We start from the raw sequence: 220 nt of genomic DNA, 5'->3' as shown, positions 1-220 counted from the left end.
AAAAAACCCACGTTTATAATTCTTAAAAATATATTTTTAAAAAATCCACTCTAATAGTACTTAAAAAAACATTTTTCTAAAAAATCCACGTTTCTAATTCTTAAAAAAATATTTTTCAAAAAATACACGTTTATAATTTTAACAAGTGGGAAAAGCGTTAAGTTCGGTCGAGCCGACCTTTTTATACCCTCCACCATAAATTTCAGCCTTTTCGGTGGAT

This window comes from Musca autumnalis, unplaced genomic scaffold (assembly GCF_047663935.1).
Source record: "Musca autumnalis isolate F117 unplaced genomic scaffold, ASM4766393v1 scaffold_270, whole genome shotgun sequence".
Lineage (NCBI taxonomy): Eukaryota > Metazoa > Arthropoda > Insecta > Diptera > Muscidae > Musca > Musca autumnalis.
The sequence above is the reverse complement of the archived record's forward strand: the minus strand, read 5'-3'. Positions refer to the sequence as shown.